Source organism: Sesamum indicum, linkage group LG10 (genome assembly GCF_026168435.1).
Source record: "Sesamum indicum cultivar Baizhima isolate 11 linkage group LG10, ASM2616843v1, whole genome shotgun sequence".
NCBI lineage: Eukaryota > Viridiplantae > Streptophyta > Magnoliopsida > Lamiales > Pedaliaceae > Sesamum > Sesamum indicum.
In genome coordinates this window covers 6,345,991-6,364,372 of record NC_142666.1, presented here as the reverse complement: position 1 = coordinate 6,364,372, position 18,382 = coordinate 6,345,991, and the positions used below count along the sequence as shown (strand labels likewise).

The 18,382-nt window shown below is 59.0% G+C and overlaps 39 non-coding genes across 39 annotated transcripts; all 39 read left to right on the top strand.

The window, feature by feature from the left end:
- The first annotated feature begins 22 nt into the window (after positions 1-22).
- Positions 23-141, top strand: LOC148786074 (5S ribosomal RNA). The gene has a single exon (XR_016061794.1). It is a non-coding gene; the product is annotated as a 5S ribosomal RNA (ribosomal RNA).
- Positions 142-496: 355 nt separating this feature from the next.
- On the top strand, positions 497-615 carry LOC148786073 (5S ribosomal RNA). Its single transcript, XR_016062435.1, has one exon. It is a non-coding gene; the product is annotated as a 5S ribosomal RNA (ribosomal RNA).
- Positions 616-970: 355 nt separating this feature from the next.
- Positions 971-1,089, top strand: LOC148786072 (5S ribosomal RNA). Its single transcript, XR_016068490.1, has one exon. It is a non-coding gene; the product is annotated as a 5S ribosomal RNA (ribosomal RNA).
- Positions 1,090-1,444: 355 nt separating this feature from the next.
- LOC148786071 (5S ribosomal RNA) lies at positions 1,445-1,563 on the top strand. The gene has a single exon (XR_016062434.1). It is a non-coding gene; the product is annotated as a 5S ribosomal RNA (ribosomal RNA).
- A 355-nt stretch (positions 1,564-1,918) lies between these two features.
- On the top strand, positions 1,919-2,037 carry LOC148786070 (5S ribosomal RNA). Its single transcript, XR_016068480.1, has one exon. It is a non-coding gene; the product is annotated as a 5S ribosomal RNA (ribosomal RNA).
- A 355-nt stretch (positions 2,038-2,392) lies between these two features.
- LOC148786069 (5S ribosomal RNA) lies at positions 2,393-2,511 on the top strand. The gene has a single exon (XR_016062433.1). It is a non-coding gene; the product is annotated as a 5S ribosomal RNA (ribosomal RNA).
- A 355-nt stretch (positions 2,512-2,866) lies between these two features.
- LOC148786068 (5S ribosomal RNA) lies at positions 2,867-2,985 on the top strand. Its single transcript, XR_016062431.1, has one exon. It is a non-coding gene; the product is annotated as a 5S ribosomal RNA (ribosomal RNA).
- Positions 2,986-3,340: 355 nt separating this feature from the next.
- Positions 3,341-3,459, top strand: LOC148786067 (5S ribosomal RNA). The gene has a single exon (XR_016061793.1). It is a non-coding gene; the product is annotated as a 5S ribosomal RNA (ribosomal RNA).
- Positions 3,460-3,814: 355 nt separating this feature from the next.
- LOC148786066 (5S ribosomal RNA) lies at positions 3,815-3,933 on the top strand. Its single transcript, XR_016062430.1, has one exon. It is a non-coding gene; the product is annotated as a 5S ribosomal RNA (ribosomal RNA).
- Positions 3,934-4,288: 355 nt separating this feature from the next.
- Positions 4,289-4,407, top strand: LOC148786065 (5S ribosomal RNA). The gene has a single exon (XR_016068489.1). It is a non-coding gene; the product is annotated as a 5S ribosomal RNA (ribosomal RNA).
- Positions 4,408-4,762: 355 nt separating this feature from the next.
- On the top strand, positions 4,763-4,881 carry LOC148786064 (5S ribosomal RNA). The gene has a single exon (XR_016068488.1). It is a non-coding gene; the product is annotated as a 5S ribosomal RNA (ribosomal RNA).
- Positions 4,882-5,236: 355 nt separating this feature from the next.
- LOC148786063 (5S ribosomal RNA) lies at positions 5,237-5,355 on the top strand. The gene has a single exon (XR_016068130.1). It is a non-coding gene; the product is annotated as a 5S ribosomal RNA (ribosomal RNA).
- A 325-nt stretch (positions 5,356-5,680) lies between these two features.
- On the top strand, positions 5,681-5,799 carry LOC148786062 (5S ribosomal RNA). The gene has a single exon (XR_016062429.1). It is a non-coding gene; the product is annotated as a 5S ribosomal RNA (ribosomal RNA).
- A 355-nt stretch (positions 5,800-6,154) lies between these two features.
- LOC148786061 (5S ribosomal RNA) lies at positions 6,155-6,273 on the top strand. Its single transcript, XR_016062428.1, has one exon. It is a non-coding gene; the product is annotated as a 5S ribosomal RNA (ribosomal RNA).
- A 355-nt stretch (positions 6,274-6,628) lies between these two features.
- LOC148786060 (5S ribosomal RNA) lies at positions 6,629-6,747 on the top strand. Its single transcript, XR_016062427.1, has one exon. It is a non-coding gene; the product is annotated as a 5S ribosomal RNA (ribosomal RNA).
- A 355-nt stretch (positions 6,748-7,102) lies between these two features.
- LOC148786059 (5S ribosomal RNA) lies at positions 7,103-7,221 on the top strand. Its single transcript, XR_016062426.1, has one exon. It is a non-coding gene; the product is annotated as a 5S ribosomal RNA (ribosomal RNA).
- Positions 7,222-7,576: 355 nt separating this feature from the next.
- LOC148786058 (5S ribosomal RNA) lies at positions 7,577-7,695 on the top strand. The gene has a single exon (XR_016062425.1). It is a non-coding gene; the product is annotated as a 5S ribosomal RNA (ribosomal RNA).
- A 354-nt stretch (positions 7,696-8,049) lies between these two features.
- Positions 8,050-8,168, top strand: LOC148786057 (5S ribosomal RNA). The gene has a single exon (XR_016061987.1). It is a non-coding gene; the product is annotated as a 5S ribosomal RNA (ribosomal RNA).
- Positions 8,169-8,523: 355 nt separating this feature from the next.
- On the top strand, positions 8,524-8,642 carry LOC148786056 (5S ribosomal RNA). The gene has a single exon (XR_016068487.1). It is a non-coding gene; the product is annotated as a 5S ribosomal RNA (ribosomal RNA).
- Positions 8,643-8,997: 355 nt separating this feature from the next.
- On the top strand, positions 8,998-9,116 carry LOC148786055 (5S ribosomal RNA). Its single transcript, XR_016068129.1, has one exon. It is a non-coding gene; the product is annotated as a 5S ribosomal RNA (ribosomal RNA).
- A 326-nt stretch (positions 9,117-9,442) lies between these two features.
- Positions 9,443-9,561, top strand: LOC148786054 (5S ribosomal RNA). Its single transcript, XR_016062424.1, has one exon. It is a non-coding gene; the product is annotated as a 5S ribosomal RNA (ribosomal RNA).
- Positions 9,562-9,916: 355 nt separating this feature from the next.
- Positions 9,917-10,035, top strand: LOC148786053 (5S ribosomal RNA). The gene has a single exon (XR_016062423.1). It is a non-coding gene; the product is annotated as a 5S ribosomal RNA (ribosomal RNA).
- A 355-nt stretch (positions 10,036-10,390) lies between these two features.
- On the top strand, positions 10,391-10,509 carry LOC148786052 (5S ribosomal RNA). The gene has a single exon (XR_016062422.1). It is a non-coding gene; the product is annotated as a 5S ribosomal RNA (ribosomal RNA).
- A 355-nt stretch (positions 10,510-10,864) lies between these two features.
- On the top strand, positions 10,865-10,983 carry LOC148786051 (5S ribosomal RNA). The gene has a single exon (XR_016062420.1). It is a non-coding gene; the product is annotated as a 5S ribosomal RNA (ribosomal RNA).
- Positions 10,984-11,338: 355 nt separating this feature from the next.
- On the top strand, positions 11,339-11,457 carry LOC148786050 (5S ribosomal RNA). Its single transcript, XR_016062419.1, has one exon. It is a non-coding gene; the product is annotated as a 5S ribosomal RNA (ribosomal RNA).
- A 355-nt stretch (positions 11,458-11,812) lies between these two features.
- On the top strand, positions 11,813-11,931 carry LOC148786049 (5S ribosomal RNA). The gene has a single exon (XR_016062418.1). It is a non-coding gene; the product is annotated as a 5S ribosomal RNA (ribosomal RNA).
- A 355-nt stretch (positions 11,932-12,286) lies between these two features.
- On the top strand, positions 12,287-12,405 carry LOC148786048 (5S ribosomal RNA). The gene has a single exon (XR_016062417.1). It is a non-coding gene; the product is annotated as a 5S ribosomal RNA (ribosomal RNA).
- A 354-nt stretch (positions 12,406-12,759) lies between these two features.
- LOC148786047 (5S ribosomal RNA) lies at positions 12,760-12,878 on the top strand. The gene has a single exon (XR_016061986.1). It is a non-coding gene; the product is annotated as a 5S ribosomal RNA (ribosomal RNA).
- A 354-nt stretch (positions 12,879-13,232) lies between these two features.
- On the top strand, positions 13,233-13,351 carry LOC148786046 (5S ribosomal RNA). The gene has a single exon (XR_016061985.1). It is a non-coding gene; the product is annotated as a 5S ribosomal RNA (ribosomal RNA).
- A 355-nt stretch (positions 13,352-13,706) lies between these two features.
- Positions 13,707-13,825, top strand: LOC148786045 (5S ribosomal RNA). The gene has a single exon (XR_016062255.1). It is a non-coding gene; the product is annotated as a 5S ribosomal RNA (ribosomal RNA).
- Positions 13,826-14,180: 355 nt separating this feature from the next.
- LOC148786044 (5S ribosomal RNA) lies at positions 14,181-14,299 on the top strand. The gene has a single exon (XR_016062416.1). It is a non-coding gene; the product is annotated as a 5S ribosomal RNA (ribosomal RNA).
- Positions 14,300-14,653: 354 nt separating this feature from the next.
- LOC148786043 (5S ribosomal RNA) lies at positions 14,654-14,772 on the top strand. The gene has a single exon (XR_016062254.1). It is a non-coding gene; the product is annotated as a 5S ribosomal RNA (ribosomal RNA).
- A 355-nt stretch (positions 14,773-15,127) lies between these two features.
- Positions 15,128-15,246, top strand: LOC148786042 (5S ribosomal RNA). The gene has a single exon (XR_016068486.1). It is a non-coding gene; the product is annotated as a 5S ribosomal RNA (ribosomal RNA).
- A 354-nt stretch (positions 15,247-15,600) lies between these two features.
- Positions 15,601-15,719, top strand: LOC148786041 (5S ribosomal RNA). The gene has a single exon (XR_016061984.1). It is a non-coding gene; the product is annotated as a 5S ribosomal RNA (ribosomal RNA).
- A 355-nt stretch (positions 15,720-16,074) lies between these two features.
- LOC148786040 (5S ribosomal RNA) lies at positions 16,075-16,193 on the top strand. The gene has a single exon (XR_016068258.1). It is a non-coding gene; the product is annotated as a 5S ribosomal RNA (ribosomal RNA).
- A 355-nt stretch (positions 16,194-16,548) lies between these two features.
- On the top strand, positions 16,549-16,667 carry LOC148786039 (5S ribosomal RNA). The gene has a single exon (XR_016062224.1). It is a non-coding gene; the product is annotated as a 5S ribosomal RNA (ribosomal RNA).
- A 355-nt stretch (positions 16,668-17,022) lies between these two features.
- On the top strand, positions 17,023-17,141 carry LOC148786038 (5S ribosomal RNA). The gene has a single exon (XR_016068485.1). It is a non-coding gene; the product is annotated as a 5S ribosomal RNA (ribosomal RNA).
- Positions 17,142-17,495: 354 nt separating this feature from the next.
- On the top strand, positions 17,496-17,614 carry LOC148786037 (5S ribosomal RNA). The gene has a single exon (XR_016061983.1). It is a non-coding gene; the product is annotated as a 5S ribosomal RNA (ribosomal RNA).
- A 355-nt stretch (positions 17,615-17,969) lies between these two features.
- LOC148786036 (5S ribosomal RNA) lies at positions 17,970-18,088 on the top strand. The gene has a single exon (XR_016062208.1). It is a non-coding gene; the product is annotated as a 5S ribosomal RNA (ribosomal RNA).
- Positions 18,089-18,382: the final 294 nt, after the last annotated feature.

Below are 18,382 nucleotides of genomic sequence, written 5' to 3'. Positions count from 1 at the left end.
GTTAAAGCGCGCATATCTCAGCGGGTGCGATCATACCAGCACTAATGCACCGGATCCCATCAGAACTCCGAAGTTAAGCGCGCTTGGGCGAGAGTAGTACTAGGATGGGTGACCCCCTGGGAAGTCCTCGTGTTGCACCCCTTTTTGCGAAATGCTCCTCCGACCCGTCCAGCTTTCTGCTTTTTCTCGACCGTTCCGCACACCCCAACCCCTGTATATCTCCCCCTGAGACCCCACGGCCGACTCATCACGAATGCGGCCAACGATCGAAAACGCGCCGGAATCCACCGAAAACGGCGAAATTTGGGCCACGAAATGTGGCACAACGGGGCAAGCCCAGTTGTCCACGTTGTGGAGCTCGCGGCGAGCTTCGCGTGCATAGGCTGCTCGCGGCGTGGCTCCACCAGTGCGCAAAGTTACGCCCCCCGGAAGATTCGACGTCCCACCTGTCGCTCCGCTGCTAGAGCATAAAAGGTTAAAGCGCGCATATCTCAACGGGTGCGATCATACCAGCACTAATGCACCGGATCCCATCAGAACTCCGAAGTTAAGCGTGCTTGGGCGAGAGTAGTACTAGGATGGGTGACCCCCTGGGAAGTCCTCGTGTTGCACCCCTTTTTGCGAAATGCTCCTCCGACCCGTCCAGCTTCCTGCTTTTTCTCGACCGTTCCGCACACCCCAACCCCTGTATATCTCCCCCTGAGACCCCACGGCCGACTCATCACGAATGCGGCCAACGATCGAAAACGCGCCGGAATCCACCGAAAACGGCGAAATTTGGGCCACGAAATGTGGCACAACGGGGCAAGCCCAGCTGTCCACGTCGTGGAGCTCGCGGCGAGCTTCGCGTGCATAGGCTGCTCGCCGCGTGGCTCCACCAGTGCGCAAAGTTACGCCCCACGGAAGATTCGACGTCCCACCTGTCGCTCCGCTGTTAGAGCATAAAAGGTTAAAGCGCGCATATCTCAGCTGGTGCGATCATACCAGCACTAATGCACCGGATCCCATCAGAACTCCGAAGTTAAGCGTGCTTGGGCGAGAGTAGTACTAGGATGGGTGACCCCCTGGGAAGTCCTCGTGTTGCACCCCTTTTTGCGAAATGCTCCTCCGACCCGTCCAGCTTCCTGCTTTTTCTCGACCGTTCCGCACACCCCAACCCCTGTATATCTCCCCCTGAGACCCCACGGCCGACTCATCACGAATGCGGCCAACGATCGAAAACGCGCCGGAATCCACCGAAAACGGCGAAATTTGGGCCACGAAATGTGGCACAACGGGGCAAGCCCAGCTGTCCACGTCGTGGAGCTCGCGGCGAGCTTCGCGTGCATAGGCTGCTCGCGGCGTGGCTCCACCAGTGCGCAAAGTTACGCCCCCCGGAAGATTCGACGTCCCACCTGTCGCTCCGCTGCTAGAGCATAAAAGGTTAAAGCGCGCATATCTCAACGGGTGCGATCATACCAGCACTAATGCACCGGATCCCATCAGAACTCCGAAGTTAAGCGTGCTTGGGCGAGAGTAGTACTAGGATGGGTGACCCCCTGGGAAGTCCTCGTGTTGCACCCCTTTTTGCGAAATGCTCCTCCGACCCGTCCAGCTTCCTGCTTTTTCTCGACCGTTCCGCACACCCCAACCCCTGTATATCTCCCCCTGAGACCCCACGGCCGACTCATCACGAATGCGGCCAACGATCGAAAACGCGCCGGAATCCACCGAAAACGGCGAAATTTGGGCCATCAAATGTGGCACAACGGGGCAAGCCCAGCTGTCCACGTCGTGGAGCTCGCGGCGAGCTTCGCGTGCATAGGCTGCTCGCGGCGTGGCTCCACCAGTGCGCAAAGTTACGCCCCCCGGAAGATTCGACGTCCCACCTGTCGCTCCGCTGCTAGAGCATAAAAGGTTAAAGCGCGCATATCTCAGCGGGTGCGATCATACCAGCACTAATGCACTGGATCCCATCAGAACTCCGAAGTTAAGCGTGCTTGGGCGAGAGTAGTACTAGGATGGGTGACCCCCTGGGAAGTCCTCGTGTTGCACCCCTTTTTGCGAAATGCTCCTCCGACCCGTCCAGCTTCCTGCTTTTTCTCGACCGTTCCGCACACCCCAACCCCTGTATATCTCCCCCTGAGACCCCACGGCCGACTCATCACGAATGCGGCCAACGATCGAAAACGCGCCGGAATCCACCGAAAACGGCGAAATTTGGGCCATCAAATGTGGCACAACGGGGCAAGCCCAGCTGTCCACGTCGTGGAGCTCGCGGCGAGCTTCGCGTGCATAGGCTGCTCGCGGCGTGGCTCCACCAGTGCGCAAAGTTACGCCCCCCGGAAGATTCGACGTCCCACCTGTCGCTCCGCTGCTAGAGCATAAAAGGTTAAAGCGCGCATATCTCAGCGGGTGCGATCATACCAGCACTAATGCACCGGATCCCATCAGAACTCCGAAGTTAAGCGTGCTTGGGCGAGAGTAGTACTAGGATGGGTGACCCCCTGGGAAGTCCTCGTGTTGCACCCCTTTTTGCGAAATGCTCCTCCGACCCGTCCAGCTTCCTGCTTTTTCTCGACCGTTCCGCACACCCCAACCCCTGTATATCTCCCCCTGAGACCCCACGGCCGACTCATCACGAATGCGGCCAACGATCGAAAACGCGCCGGAATCCACCGAAAACGGCGAAATTTGGGCCATCAAATGTGGCACAACGGGGCAAGCCCAGCTGTCCACGTCGTGGAGCTCGCGGCGAGCTTCGCGTGCATAGGCTGCTCGCGGCGTGGCTCCACCAGTGCGCAAAGTTACGCCCCCCGGAAGATTCGACGTCCCACCTGTCGCTCCGCTGCTAGAGCATAAAAGGTTAAAGCGCGCATATCTCAGCGGGTGCGATCATACCAGCACTAATGCACCGGATCCCATCAGAACTCCGAAGTTAAGCGTGCTTGGGCGAGAGTAGTACTAGGATGGGTGACCCCCTGGGAAGTCCTCGTGTTGCACCCCTTTTTGCGAAATGCTCCTCCGACCCGTCCAGCTTCCTGCTTTTTCTCGACCGTTCCGCACACCCCAACCCCTGTATATCTCCCCCTGAGACCCCACGGCCGACTCATCACGAATGCGGCCAACGATCGAAAACGCGCCGGAATCCACCGAAAACGGCGAAATTTGGGCCACGAAATGTGGCACAACGGGGCAAGCCCAGCTGTCCACGTCGTGGAGCTCGCGGCGAGCTTCGCGTGCATAGGCTGCTCGCGGCGTGGCTCCACCAGTGCGCAAAGTTACGCCCCCCGGAAGATTCGACGTCCCACCTGTCGCTCCGCTGCTAGAGCATAAAAGGTTAAAGCGCGCATATCTCAGCGGGTGCGATCATACCAGCACTAATGCACCGGATCCCATCAGAACTCCGAAGTTAAGCGCGCTTGGGCGAGAGTAGTACTAGGATGGGTGACCCCCTGGGAAGTCCTCGTGTTGCACCCCTTTTTGCGAAATGCTCCTCCGACCCGTCCAGCTTCCTGCTTTTTCTCGACCGTTCCGCACACCCCAACCCCTGTATATCTCCCCCTGAGACCCCACGGCCGACTCATCACGAATGCGGCCAACGATCGAAAACGCGCCGGAATCCACCGAAAACGGCGAAATTTGGGCCACGAAATGTGGCACAACGGGGCAAGCCCAGTTGTCCACGTTGTGGAGCTCGCGGCGAGCTTCGCGTGCATAGGCTGCTCGCGGCGTGGCTCCACCAGTGCGCAAAGTTACGCCCCCCGGAAGATTCGACGTCCCACCTGTCGCTCCGCTGCTAGAGCATAAAAGGTTAAAGCGCGCATATCTCAACGGGTGCGATCATACCAGCACTAATGCACCGGATCCCATCAGAACTCCGAAGTTAAGCGTGCTTGGGCGAGAGTAGTACTAGGATGGGTGACCCCCTGGGAAGTCCTCGTGTTGCACCCCTTTTTGCGAAATGCTCCTCCGACCCGTCCAGCTTCCTGCTTTTTCTCGACCGTTCCGCACACCCCAACCCCTGTATATCTCCCCCTGAGACCCCACGGCCGACTCATCACGAATGCGGCCAACGATCGAAAACGCGCCGGAATCCACCGAAAACGGCGAAATTTGGGCCACGAAATGTGGCACAACGGGGCAAGCCCAGCTGTCCACGTTGTGGAGCTCGCGGCGAGCTTCGCGTGCATAGGCTGCTCGCGGCGTGGCTCCATCAGTGCGCAAAGTTACGCCCCACGGAAGATTCGACGTCCCACCTGTCGCTCCGCTGTTAGAGCATAAAAGGTTAAAGCGCGCATATCTCAGCTGGTGCGATCATACCAGCACTAATGCACCGGATCCCATCAGAACTCCGAAGTTAAGCGTGCTTGGGCGAGAGTAGTACTAGGATGGGTGACCCCCTGGGAAGTCCTCGTGTTGCACCCCTTTTTGCGAAATGCTCCTCCGACCCGTCCAGCTTCCTGCTTTTTCTCGACCGTTCCGCACACCCCAACCCCTGTATATCTCCCCCTGAGACCCCACGGCCGACTCATCACGAATGCGGCCAACGATCGAAAACGCGCCGGAATCCACCGAAAACGGCGAAATTTGGGCCACGAAATGTGGCACAACGGGGCAAGCCCAGCTGTCCACGTCGTGGAGCTCGCGGCGAGCTTCGCGTGCATAGGCTGCTCGCGGCGTGGCTCCACCAGTGCGCAAAGTTACGCCCCCCGGAAGATTCGACGTCCCACCTGTCGCTCCGCTGCTAGAGCATAAAAGGTTAAAGCGCGCATATCTCAGCTGGTGCGATCATACCAGCACTAATGCACCGGATCCCATCAGAACTCCGAAGTTAAGCGTGCTTGGGCGAGAGTAGTACTAGGATGGGTGACCCCCTGGGAAGTCCTCGTGTTGCACCCCTTTTTGCGAAATGCTCCTCCGACCCGTCCAGCTTCCTGCTTTTTCTCGACCGTTCCGCACACCCCAACCCCTGTATATCTCCCCCTGAGACCCCACGGCCGACTCATCACGAATGCGGCCAACGATCGAAAACGCGCCGGAATCCACCGAAAACGGCGAAATTTGGGCCATCAAATGTGGCACAACGGGGCAAGCCCAGCTGTCCACGTCGTGGAGCTCGCGGCGAGCTTCGCGTGCATAGGCTGCTCGCGGCGTGGCTCCACCAGTGCGCAAAGTTACGCCCCCCGGAAGATTCGACGTCCCACCTGTCGCTCCGCTGCTAGAGCATAAAAGGTTAAAGCGCGCATATCTCAGCGGGTGCGATCATACCAGCACTAATGCACCGGATCCCATCAGAACTCCGAAGTTAAGCGTGCTTGGGCGAGAGCAGTACTAGGATGGGTGACCCCCTGGGAAGTCCTCGTGTTGCACCCCTTTTTGCGACTGCTCCTCCGACCCGTCCAGCTTCTTGCTTTTTCTCGACCGTTCCGCACACCCCAACCCCTGTATATCTCCCCCTGAGACCCCACGGCCGACTCATCACGAATGCGGCCAACGATCGAAAACGCGCCGGAATCCACCGAAAACGGCGAAATTTGGGCCACGAAATGTGGCACAACGGGGCAAGCCCAGTTGTCCACGTCGTGGAGCTCGCGGCGTGGCTCCACCAGTGCGCAAAGTTACGCCCCCCGGAAGATTCGACGTCCCACCTGTCGCTCCGCTGCTAGAGCATAAAAGGTTAAAGCGCGCATATCTCAGCGGGTGCGATCATACCAGCACTAATGCACCGGATCCCATCAGAACTCCGAAGTTAAGCGTGCTTGGGCGAGAGTAGTACTAGGATGGGTGACCCCCTGGGAAGTCCTCGTGTTGCACCCCTTTTTGCGAAATGCTCCTCCGACCCGTCCAGCTTCCTGCTTTTTCTCGACCGTTCCGCACACCCCAACCCCTGTATATCTCCCCCTGAGACCCCACGGCCGACTCATCACGAATGCGGCCAACGATCGAAAACGCGCCGGAATCCACCGAAAACGGCGAAATTTGGGCCACGAAATGTGGCACAACGGGGCAAGCCCAGCTGTCCACGTCGTGGAGCTCGCGGCGAGCTTCGCGTGCATAGGCTGCTCGCGGCGTGGCTCCACCAGTGCGCAAAGTTACGCCCCCCGGAAGATTCGACGTCCCACCTGTCGCTCCGCTGCTAGAGCATAAAAGGTTAAAGCGCGCATATCTCAGCGGGTGCGATCATACCAGCACTAATGCACCGGATCCCATCAGAACTCCGAAGTTAAGCGTGCTTGGGCGAGAGTAGTACTAGGATGGGTGACCCCCTGGGAAGTCCTCGTGTTGCACCCCTTTTTGCGAAATGCTCCTCCGACCCGTCCAGCTTCCTGCTTTTTCTCGACCGTTCCGCACACCCCAACCCCTGTATATCTCCCCCTGAGACCCCACGGCCGACTCATCACGAATGCGGCCAACGATCGAAAACGCGCCGGAATCCACCGAAAACGGCGAAATTTGGGCCACGAAATGTGGCACAACGGGGCGAGCCCAGCTGTCCACGTCGTGGAGCTCGCGGCGAGCTTCGCGTGCATAGGCTGCTCGCGGCGTGGCTCCACCAGTGCGCAAAGTTACGCCCCCCGGAAGATTCGACGTCCCACCTGTCGTTCCGCTGCTAGAGCATAAAAGGTTAAAGCGCGCATTTCTCAGCGGGTGCGATCATACCAGCACTAATGCACCGGATCCCATCAGAACTCCGAAGTTAAGCGTGCTTGGGCGAGAGTAGTACTAGGATGGGTGACCCCCTGGGAAGTCCTCGTGTTGCACCCCTTTTTGCGAAATGCTCCTCCGACCCGTCCAGCTTCCTGCTTTTTCTCGACCGTTCCGCACACCCCAACCCCTGTATATCTCCCCCTGAGACCCCACGGCCGACTCATCACGAATGCGGCCAACGATCGAAAACGCGCCGGAATCCACCGAAAACGGCGAAATTTGGGCCACGAAATGTGGCACAACGGGGCAAGCCCAGCTGTCCACGTCGTGGAGCTCGCGGCGAGCTTCGCGTGCATAGGCTGCTCGCGGCGTGGCTCCACCAGTGCGCAAAGTTACGCCCCCCGGAAGATTCGACGTCCCACCTGTCGCTCCGCTGCTAGAGCATAAAAGGTTAAAGCGCGCATATCTCAGCGGGTGCGATCATACCAGCACTAATGCACCGGATCCCATCAGAACTCCGAAGTTAAGCGTGCTTGGGCGAGAGTAGTACTAGGATGGGTGACCCCCTGGGAAGTCCTCGTGTTGCACCCCTTTTTGCGAAATGCTCCTCCGACCCGTCCAGCTTCCTGCTTTTTCTCGACCGTTCCGCACACCCCAACCCCTGTATATCTCCCCCTGAGACCCCACGGCCGACTCATCACGAATGCGGCCAACGATCGAAAACGCGCCGGAATCCACCGAGAACGGCGAAATTTGGGCCACGAAATGTGGCACAACGGGGCAAGCCCAGCTGTCCACGTCGTGGTGCTCGCGGCGAGCTTCGCGTGCATAGGCTGCTCGCGGCGTGGCTCCACCAGTGCGCAAAGTTACGCCCCCCGGAAGATTCGACGTCCCACCTGTCGCTCCGCTGCTAGAGCATAAAAGGTTAAAGCGCGCATATCTCAGCGGGTGCGATCATACCAGCACTAATGCACCGGATCCCATCAGAACTCCGAAGTTAAGCGTGCTTGGGCGAGAGTAGTACTAGGATGGGTGACCCCCTGGGAAGTCCTCGTGTTGCACCCCTTTTTGCGAAATGCTCCTCCGACCCGTCCAGCTTCCTGCTTTTTCTCGACCGTTCCGCACACCCCAACCCCTGTATATCTCCCCCTGAGACCCCACGGCCGACTCATCACGAATGCGGCCAACGATCGAAAACGCGCCGGAATCCACCGAGAACGGCGAAATTTGGGCCACGAAATGTGGCACAACGGGGCAAGCCCAGCTATCCACGTCGTGGAGCTCGCGGCGAGCTTCGCGTGCATAGGCTGCTCGCGGCGTGGCTCCACCAGTGCGCAAAGTTACGCCCCCCGAAAGATTCGACGTCCCACCTGTCGCTCCGCTGCTAGAGCATAAAAGTTAAAGCGCGCATATCTCAGCGGGTGCGATCATACCAGCACTAATGCACCGGATCCCATCAGAACTCCGAAGTTAAGCGTGATTGGGCGAGAGTAGTACTAGGATGGGTGACCCCCTGGGAAGTCCTCGTGTTGCACCCCTTTTTGCGAAATGCTCCTCCGACCCGTCCAGCTTCCTGCTTTTTCTCGACCGTTCCGCACACCCCAACCCCTGTATATCTCCCCCTGAGACCCCACGGCCGACTCATCACGAATGCGGCCAACGATCGAAAACGCGCCGGAATCCACCGAAAACGGCGAAATTTGGGCCACGAAATGTGGCACAACGGGGCAAGCCCAGCTGTCCACGTCGTGGAGCTCGCGGCGAGCTTCGCGTGCATAGGCTGCTCGCGGCGTGGCTCCACCAGTGCGCAAAGTTACGCCCCCCGGAAGATTCGACGTCCCACCTGTCGCTCCGCTGCTAGAGCATAAAAGGTTAAAGCGCGCATATCTCAGCTGGTGCGATCATACCAGCACTAATGCACCGGATCCCATCAGAACTCCGAAGTTAAGCGTGCTTGGGCGAGAGTAGTACTAGGATGGGTGACCCCCTGGGAAGTCCTCGTGTTGCACCCCTTTTTGCGAAATGCTCCTCCGACCCGTCCAGCTTCCTGCTTTTTCTCGACCGTTCCGCACACCCCAACCCCTGTATATCTCCCCCTGAGACCCCACGGCCGACTCATCACGAATGCGGCCAACGATCGAAAACGCGCCGGAATCCACCGAAAACGGCGAAATTTGGGCCATCAAATGTGGCACAACGGGGCAAGCCCAGCTGTCCACGTCGTGGAGCTCGCGGCGAGCTTCGCGTGCATAGGCTGCTCGCGGCGTGGCTCCACCAGTGCGCAAAGTTACGCCCCCCGGAAGATTCGACGTCCCACCTGTCGCTCCGCTGCTAGAGCATAAAAGGTTAAAGCGCGCATATCTCAGCGGGTGCGATCATACCAGCACTAATGCACCGGATCCCATCAGAACTCCGAAGTTAAGCGTGCTTGGGCGAGAGCAGTACTAGGATGGGTGACCCCCTGGGAAGTCCTCGTGTTGCACCCCTTTTTGCGAACTGCTCCTCCGACCCGTCCAGCTTCTTGCTTTTTCTCGACCGTTCCGCACACCCCAACCCCTGTATATCTCCCCCTGAGACCCCACGGCCGACTCATCACGAATGCGGCCAACGATCGAAAACGCGCCGGAATCCACCGAAAACGGCGAAATTTGGGCCACGAAATGTGGCACAACGGGGCAAGCCCAGTTGTCCACGTCGTGGAGCTCGCGGCGTGGCTCCACCAGTGCGCAAAGTTACGCCCCCCGGAAGATTCGACGTCCCACCTGTCGCTCCGCTGCTAGAGCATAAAAGGTTAAAGCGCGCATATCTCAGCGGGTGCGATCATACCAGCACTAATGCACCGGATCCCATCAGAACTCCGAAGTTAAGCGTGCTTGGGCGAGAGTAGTACTAGGATGGGTGACCCCCTGGGAAGTCCTCGTGTTGCACCCCTTTTTGCGAAATGCTTGTCCGACCCGTCCAGCTTCCTGCTTTTTCTCGACCGTTCCGCACACCCCAACCCCTGTATATCTCCCCCTGAGACCCCACGGCCGACTCATCACGAATGCGGCCAACGATCGAAAACGCGCCGGAATCCACCGAAAACGGCGAAATTTGGGCCATCAAATGTGGCACAACGGGGCAAGCCCAGCTGTCCACGTCGTGGAGCTCGCGGCGAGCTTCGCGTGCATAGGCTGCTCGCGGCGTGGCTCCACCAGTGCGCAAAGTTACGCCCCCCGGAAGATTCGACGTCCCACCTGTCGCTCCGCTGCTAGAGCATAAAAGGTTAAAGCGCGCATATCTCAGCGGGTGCGATCATACCAGCACTAATGCACCGGATCCCATCAGAACTCCGAAGTTAAGCGTGCTTGGGCGAGAGTAGTACTAGGATGGGTGACCCCCTGGGAAGTCCTCGTGTTGCACCCCTTCTTGCGAAATGCTCCTCCGACCCGTCCAGCTCCCTGCTTTTTCTCGACCGTTCCGCACACCCCAACCCCTGTATATCTCCCCCTGAGACCCCACGGCCGACTCATCACGAAAGCGGCCAACGATCGAAAACGCGCCGGAATCCACCTAAAACGGCGAAATTTGGGCCACGAAATGTGGCACAACGGGGCAAGCCCAGCTGTCCACGTCGTGGAGCTCGCGGCGAGCTTCGCGTGCATAGGCTGCTCGCGGCGTGGCTCCACCAGTGCGCAAAGTTACGCCCCCCGGAAGATTCGACGTCCCACCTGTCGCTCCGCTGCTAGAGCATAAAAGGTTAAAGCGCGCATATCTCAGCGGGTGCGATCATACCAGCACTAATGCACCGGATCCCATCAGAACTCCGAAGTTAAGCGTGCTTGGGCGAGAGTAGTACTAGGATGGGTGACCCCCTGGGAAGTCCTCGTGTTGCACCCCTTTTTGCGAAATGCTCCTCCGACCCGTCCAGCTTCCTGCTTTTTCTCGACCGTTCCGCACACCCCAACCCCTGTATATCTCCCCCTGAGACCCCACGGCCGACTCATCACGAATGCGGCCAACGATCGAAAACGCGCCGGAATCCACCGAAAACGGCGAAATTTGGGCCACGAAATGTGGCACAACGGGGCAAGCCCAGCTGTCCACGTCGTGGAGCTCGCGGCGAGCTTCGCGTGCATAGGCTGCTCGCGGCGTGGCTCCACCAGTGCGCAAAGTTACGCCCCCCGGAAGATTCGACGTCCCACCTGTCGCTCCGCTGCTAGAGCATAAAAGGTTAAAGCGCGCATATCTCAGCGGGTGCGATCATACCAGCACTAATGCACCGGATCCCATCAGAACTCCGAAGTTAAGCGTGCTTGGGCGAGAGTAGTACTAGGATGGGTGACCCCCTGGGAAGTCCTCGTGTTGCACCCCTTTTTGCGAAATGCTCCTCCGACCCGTCCAGCTTCCTGCTTTTTCTCGACCGTTCCGCACACCCCAACCCCTGTATATCTCCCCCTGAGACCCCACGGCCGACTCATCACGAATGCGGCCAACGATCGAAAACGCGCCGGAATCCACCGAAAACGGCGAAATTTGGGCCACGAAATGTGGCACAACGGGGCGAGCCCAGCTGTCCACGTCGTGGAGCTCGCGGCGAGCTTCGCGTGCATAGGCTGCTCGCGGCGTGGCTCCACCAGTGCGCAAAGTTACGCCCCCCGGAAGATTCGACGTCCCACCTGTCGTTCCGCTGCTAGAGCATAAAAGGTTAAAGCGCGCATTTCTCAGCGGGTGCGATCATACCAGCACTAATGCACCGGATCCCATCAGAACTCCGAAGTTAAGCGTGCTTGGGCGAGAGTAGTACTAGGATGGGTGACCCCCTGGGAAGTCCTCGTGTTGCACCCCTTTATGCGAAATGCTCCTCCGACCCGTCCAGCTTCCTGCTTTTTCTCGACCGTTCCGCACACCCCAACCCCTGTATATCTCCCCCTGAGACCCCACGGCCGACTCATCACGAATGCGGCCAACGATCGAAAACGCGCCGGAATCCACCGAAAACGGCGAAATTTGGGCCACGAAATGTGGCACAACGGGGCAAGCCCAGCTGTCCACGTCGTGGAGCTCGCGGCGAGCTTCGCGTGCATAGGCTGCTCGCGGCGTGGCTCCACCAGTGCGCAAAGTTACGCCCCCCGGAAGATTCGACGTCCCACCTGTCGCTCCGCTGCTAGAGCATAAAAGGTTAAAGCGCGCATATCTCAACGGGTGCGATCATACCAGCACTAATGCACCGGATCCCATCAGAACTCCGAAGTTAAGCGTGCTTGGGCGAGAGTAGTACTAGGATGGGTGACCCCCTGGGAAGTCCTCGTGTTGCACCCCTTTTTGCGAAATGCTCCTCCGACCCGTCCAGCTTCCTGCTTTTTCTCGACCGTTCCGCACACCCCAACCCCTGTATATCTCCCCCTGAGACCCCACGGCCGACTCATCACGAATGCGGCCAACGATCGAAAACGCGCCGGAATCCACCGAGAACGGCGAAATTTGGGCCACGAAATGTGGCACAACGGGGCAAGCCCAGCTGTCCACGTCGTGGTGCTCGCGGCGAGCTTCGCGTGCATAGGCTGCTCGCGGCGTGGCTCCACCAGTGCGCAAAGTTACGCCCCCCGGAAGATTCGACGTCCCACCTGTCGCTCCGCTGCTAGAGCATAAAAGGTTAAAGCGCGCATATCTCAGCGGGTGCGATCATACCAGCACTAATGCACCGGATCCCATCAGAACTCCGAAGTTAAGCGTGCTTGGGCGAGAGTAGTACTAGGATGGGTGACCCCCTGGGAAGTCCTCGTGTTGCACCCCTTTTTGCGAAATGCTCCTCCGACCCGTCCAGCTTCCTGCTTTTTCTCGACCGTTCCGCACACCCCAACCCCTGTATATCTCCCCCTGAGACCCCACGGCCGACTCATCACGAATGCGGCCAACGATCGAAAACGCGCCGGAATCCACCGAGAACGGCGAAATTTGGGCCACGAAATGTGGCACAACGGGGCAAGCCCAGCTATCCACGTCGTGGAGCTCGCGGCGAGCTTCGCGTGCATAGGCTGCTCGCGGCGTGGCTCCACCAGTGCGCAAAGTTACGCCCCCCGAAAGATTCGACGTCCCACCTGTCGCTCCGCTGCTAGAGCATAAAAGTTAAAGCGCGCATATCTCAGCGGGTGCGATCATACCAGCACTAATGCACCGGATCCCATCAGAACTCCGAAGTTAAGCGTGATTGGGCGAGAGTAGTACTAGGATGGGTGACCCCCTGGGAAGTCCTCGTGTTGCACCCCTTTTTGCGAAATGCTCCTCCGACCCGTCCAGCTTCCTGCTTTTTCTCGACCGTTCCGCACACCCCAACCCCTGTATATCTCCCCCTGAGACCCCCCGGCCGACTCATCACGAATGCGGCCAACGATCGAAAACGCGCCGGAATCCACCGAGAACGGCGAAATTTGGGCCACGAAATGTGGCACAACGGGGCAAGCCCAGCTATCCACGTCGTGGAGCTCGCGGCGAGCTTCGCGTGCATAGGCTGCTCGCGGCGTGGCTCCACCAGTGCGCAAAGTTACGCCCCCCGAAAGATTCGACGTCCCACCTGTCGCTCCGCTGCTAGAGCATAAAAGTTAAAGCGCGCATATCTCAGCGGGTGCGATCATACCAGCACTAATGCACCGGATCCCATCAGAACTCCGAAGTTAAGCGTGATTGGGCGAGAGTAGTACTAGGATGGGTGACCCCCTGGGAAGTCCTCGTGTTGCACCCCTTTTTGCGAAATGCTCCTCCGACCCGTCCAGCTTCCTGCTTTTTCTCGACCGTTCCGCACACCCCAACCCCTGTATATCTCCCCCTGAGACCCCCCGGCCGACTCATCACGAATGCGGCCAACGATCGAAAACGCGCCGGAATCCACCGAGAACGGCGAAATTTGGGCCACGAAATGTGGCACAACGGGGCAAGCCCAGTTGTCCACGTCGTGGAGCTCGCGGCGAGCTTCGCGTGCATAGGCTGCTCGCGGCGTGGCTCCACCAGTGCGCAAAGTTACGCCCCCCGGAAGATTCGACGTCCCACCTGTCGCTCCGCTGCTAAAGCATAAAAGGTTAAAGCGCGCATATCTCAGCGGGTGCGATCATACCAGCACTAATGCAGCGGATCCAATCAGAACTCCGAAGTTAAGCGTGCTTGGGCGAGAGTAGTACTAGGATGGGTGACCCCCTAGGAAGTCCTCGTGTTGCACCCCTTTTTGCGAAATGCTCCTCCGACCCGTCCAGCTTCCTGCTTTTTCTCGACCGTTCCGCACACCCCAACCCCTGTATATCTCCCCCTGAGACCCCACGGCCGACTCATCACGAATGCGGCCAACGATCGAAAATGCGCCGGAATCCACCGAGAACGGCGAAATTTGGGCCACGAAATGTGGCACAACGGGGCAAGCCCAGCTGTCCACGTCGTGGAGCTCGCGGCGAGCTTCGCGTGCATAGGCTGCTCGCGGCGTGGCTCCACCAGTGCGCAAAGTTACGCCCCCCGGAAGATTCGACGTCCCACCTGTCGCTCCGCTGCTAGAGCATAAAAGGTTAAAGCGCGCATATCTCAGCGGGTGCGATCATACCAGCACTAATGCACCGGATCCCATCAGAACTCCGAAGTTAAGCGTGCTTGGGCGAGAGTAGTACTAGGATGGGTGACCCCCTGGGAAGTCCTCGTGTTGCACCCCTTTTTGCGAAATGCTCCTCCGACCCGTCCAGCTTCCTGCTTTTTCTCGACCGTTCCGCACACCCCAACCCCTGTATATCTCCCCCTGAGACCCCACGGCCGACTCATCACGAATGCGGCCAACGATCGAAAACGCGCCGGAATCCACCGAGAACGGCGAAATTTGGCCCACGAAATGTGGCACAACGGGGCAAGCCCAGCTGTCCACGTCGTGGAGCTCGCGGCGAGCTTCGCGTGCATAGGCTGCTCGCGGCGTGGCTCCACCAGTGCGCAATGTTACGCCCCCCGAAAGATTCGACGTCCCACCTGTCGCTCCGCTGCTAGAGCATAAAAGTTAAAGCGCGCATATCTCAGCGGGTGCGATCATACCAGCACTAATGCACCGGATCCCATCAGAACTCCGAAGTTAAGCTTGATTGGGCGAGAGTAGTACTAGGATGGGTGACCCCCTAGGAAGTCCTCGTGTTGCACCCCTTTTTGCGAAATGCTCCTCCGACCCGTCCAGCTTCCTGCTTTTTCTCGACCGTTCCGCACACCCCAACCACTGTATATCTCCCCCTGAGACCCCACGGCCGACTCATCACGAATGCGGCCAACGATCGAAAACGCGCCGGAATCCACCGAGAACGGCGAAATTTGGGCCACGAAATGTGGCACAACGGGGCAAGCGCAGCTGTCCACGTCGTGGAGCTCGCGGCGAGCTTCGCGTGCATAGGCTGCTCGCGGCGTGGCTCCACCAGTGCGCAAAGTTACGCCTCCCGGAAGATTCGACGTCCCACCTGTCGCTCCGCTGCTAGAGCATAAAAGGTTAAAGCGCGCATATCTCAGCTGGTGCGATCATACCAGCACTAATGCACCGGATCCCATCAGAACTCCGAAGTTAAGCGTGCTTGGGCGAGAGTAGTACTAGGATGGGTGACCCCCTGGGAAGTCCTCGTGTTGCACCCCTTTTTGCGAAATGCTCCTCCGACCCGTCCAGCTTCCTGCTTTTTCTCGACCGTTCCGCACACCCCAACCCCTGTATATCTCCCCCTGAGACCCCACGGCCGACTCATCACGAATGCGGCCAACGATCGAAAACGCGCCGGAATCCACCGAGAACGGCGAAATTTGGGCCACGAAATGTGGCACAACGGGGCAAGCCCAGCTGTCCACGTCGTGGAGCTCGCGGCGAGCTTCGCGTGCATAGGCTGCTCGCGGCGTGGCTCCACCAGTGCGCAATGTTACGCCCCCCGAAAGATTCGACGTCCCACCTGTCGCTCCGCTGCTAGAGCATAAAAGTTAAAGCGCGCATATCTCAGCGGGTGCGATCATACCAGCACTAATGCACCGGATCCCATCAGAACTCCGAAGTTAAGCGTGATTGGGCGAGAGTAGTACTAGGATGGGTGACCCCCTGGGAAGTCCTCGTGTTGCACCCCTTTTTGCGAAATGCTCCTCCGACCCGTCCAGCTTCCTGCTTTTTCTCGACCGTTCCGCACACCCCAACCCCTGTATATCTCCCCCTGAGACCCCACGGCCGACTCATCACGAATGCGGCCAACGATCGAAAACGCGCCGGAATCCACCGAGAACGGCGAAATTTGGGCCACAAAATGTGGCACAACGGGGCAAGCCCAGCTGTCCACGTCGTGGAGCTCGCGGCGAGCTTCGCGTGCATAGGCTGCTCGCGGCGTGGCTCCACCAGTGCGCAAAGTTACGCCCCCCGGAAGATTCGACGTCCCACCTGTCGCTCCGCTGCTAGAGCATAAAAGGTTAAAGCGCGCATATCTCAGCGGGTGCGATCATACCAGCACTAATGCACCGGATCCCATCAGAACTCCGAAGTGAAGCGTGCTTGGGCGAGAGTAGTACTAGGATGGGTGACCCCCTGGGAAGTCCTCGTGTTGCACCCCTTTTTGCGAAATGCTCCTCCGACCCCTCCAGCTTCCTGCTTTTTCTCGACCGTTCCGCACACCCCAACCCCTGTATATCTCCCCCTGAGACCCCACGGCCGACTCATCACGAATGCGGCCAACGATCGAAAACGCGCCGGAATCCACCGAGAACGGCGAAATTTGGGCCACGAAATGTGGCACAACGGGGCAAGCCCAGCTGTCCACGTCGTGGAGCTCGCGGCGAGCTTCGCGTGCATAGGCTGCTCGCGGCGTGGCTCCACCAGTGCGCAAAGTTACGCCCCCCGGAAGATTCGACGTCCCACCTGTCGCTCTGCTGCTAGAGCATAAAAGGTTAAAGCGCGCATATCTCAGCGGGTGCGATCATACCAGCACTAATGCACCGGATCCAATCAGAACTCCGAAGTTAAGCGTGATTGGGCGAGAGTAGTACTAGGATGGGTGACCCCCTGGGAAGTCCTCGTGTTGCACCCCTTTTTGCGAAATGCTCCTCCGACCCGTCCAGCTTCCTGCTTTTTCTCGACCGTTCCGCACACCCCAACCCCTGTATATCTCCCCCTAAGACCCCACGGCCGACTCATCACGAATGCGGCCAACGATCGAAAATGCGCCGGAATCCACCGAGAACGGCGAAATTTGGGCCACGAAATGTGGCACAACGGGGCAAGCCCAGCTGTCCACGTCGTGGAGCTCGCGGCGAGCTTCGCGTGCATAGGCTGCTCGCGGCGTGGCTCCACCAGTGCGCAAAGTTACGCCCCCCGGAAGATTCGACGTCCCACCTGTCGCTCCGCTGCTAGAGCATAAAAGGTTAAAGCGCGCATATCTCAGCTGGTGCGATCATACCAGCACTAATGCACCGGATCCCATCAGAACTCCGAAGTTAAGCGTGCTTGGGCGAGAGTAGTACTAGGATGGGTGACCCCCTGGGAAGTCCTCGTGTTGCACCCCTTTTTGCGAAATGCTCCTCCGACCCGTCCAGCTTCCTGCTTTTTCTCGACCGTTCCGCACACCCCAACCCCTGTATATCTCCCCCTGAGACCCCACGGCCGACTCATCACGAATGCGGCCAACGATCGAAAACGCGCCGGAATCCACCGAGAACGGCGAAATTTGGGCCACGAAATGTGGCACAACGGGGCAAGCCCAGCTGTCCACGTCGTGGAGCTCGCGGCGAGCTTCGCGTGCATAGGCTGCTCGCGGCGTGGCTCCACCAGTGCGCAATGTTACGCCCCCCGAAAGATTCGACGTCCCACCTGTCGCTCCGCTGCTAGAGCATAAAAGTTAAAGCGCGCATATCTCAGCGGGTGCGATCATACCAGCACTAATGCACCGGATCCCATCAGAACTCCGAAGTTAAGCGTGATTGGGCGAGAGTAGTACTAGGATGGGTGACCCCCTGGGAAGTCCTCGTGTTGCACCCCTTTTTGCGAAATGCTCCTCCGACCCGTCCAGCTTCCTGCTTTTTCTCGACCGTTCCGCACACCCCAACCCCTGTATATCTCCCCCTGAGACCCCACGGCCGACTCATCACGAATGCGGCCAACGATCGAAAACGCGCCGGAATCCACCGAGAACGGCGAAATTTGGGCCACGAAATGTGGCACAACGGGGCAAGCCCAGCTGTCCACGTCGTGGAGCTCGCGGCGAGCTTCGCGTGCATAGGCTGCTCGCGGCGTGGCTCCACCAGTGCGCAAAGTTACGCCCCCCGGAAGATTCGACGTCCCACCTGTCGCTCCGCTGCTAGAGCATAAAAGGTTAAAGCGCGCATATCTCAGCGGGTGCGATCATACCAGCACTAATGCACCGGATCCAATCAGAACTCCGAAGTTAAGCGTGCTTGGGCGAGAGTAGTACTAGGATGGGTGACCCCCTAGGAAGTCCTCGTGTTGCACCCCTTTTTGCGAAATGCTCCTCCGACCCGTCCAGCTTCCTGCTTTTTCTCGACCGTTCCGCACACCCCAACCCCTGTATATCTCCCCCTGAGACCCCACGGCCGACTCATCACGAATGCGGCCAACGATCGAAAATGCGCCGGAATCCACCGAGAACGGCGAAATTTGGGCCACGAAATGTGGCACAACGGGGCAAGCCCAGCTGTCCACGTCGTGGAGCTCGCGGCGAGCTTCGCGTGCATAGGCTGCTCGCGGCGTGGCTCCACCAGTGCGCAAAGTTACGCCCCCCGGAAGATT